Here is a 452-nt window from a genome sequence, read left to right as displayed (position 1 = left end):
TAGATGTTGCAGACACCGGGAATACAGCTGTGCCTTCTGCAGAACGCGTGGGCTGCTATTCTGTTCGGGCCGCCACAGACTGGGAGCTGGGGAAGCGGAGGCCAAGGTCCCAGCGGCCGCGTCTGCTGAGGGCAGCTTCTGACCGTCCCCAGCCAGGGAGGGCCACTTCCTCCTCCTCCTCCTTCTTTTTTTAGTAAGGACATGGCTGTCTGATCTCACCTGGCGTTAACTGCCTCCTGCAGACAGCGTCCACACACAATCACGCTGCCAGAGGAGGGAGTTCACGGCCTCTACAGGGCCTGTGCGCAAAGCAAGCCTTGCGCGTGCAGACGCTTTGGGGCGCTCGGCGGGCGGGCCGGGGTGCGCAGGCGGGACAGGCGGCTTCCTTGGACTCCCCATGCGGAGGGGCGCCGCAGACGCGGGGATCGGGGCAGCCTGAGGGGGGCCGCGGC

The sequence above is a fragment of the Dipodomys ordii genome, unplaced genomic scaffold, assembly GCF_000151885.1.
Source record: "Dipodomys ordii isolate 6190 unplaced genomic scaffold, Dord_2.0 Scaffold87, whole genome shotgun sequence".
In the NCBI taxonomy this organism is placed as follows: domain Eukaryota; kingdom Metazoa; phylum Chordata; class Mammalia; order Rodentia; family Heteromyidae; genus Dipodomys; species Dipodomys ordii.
Note: the sequence above shows the minus strand (reverse complement) of the source record.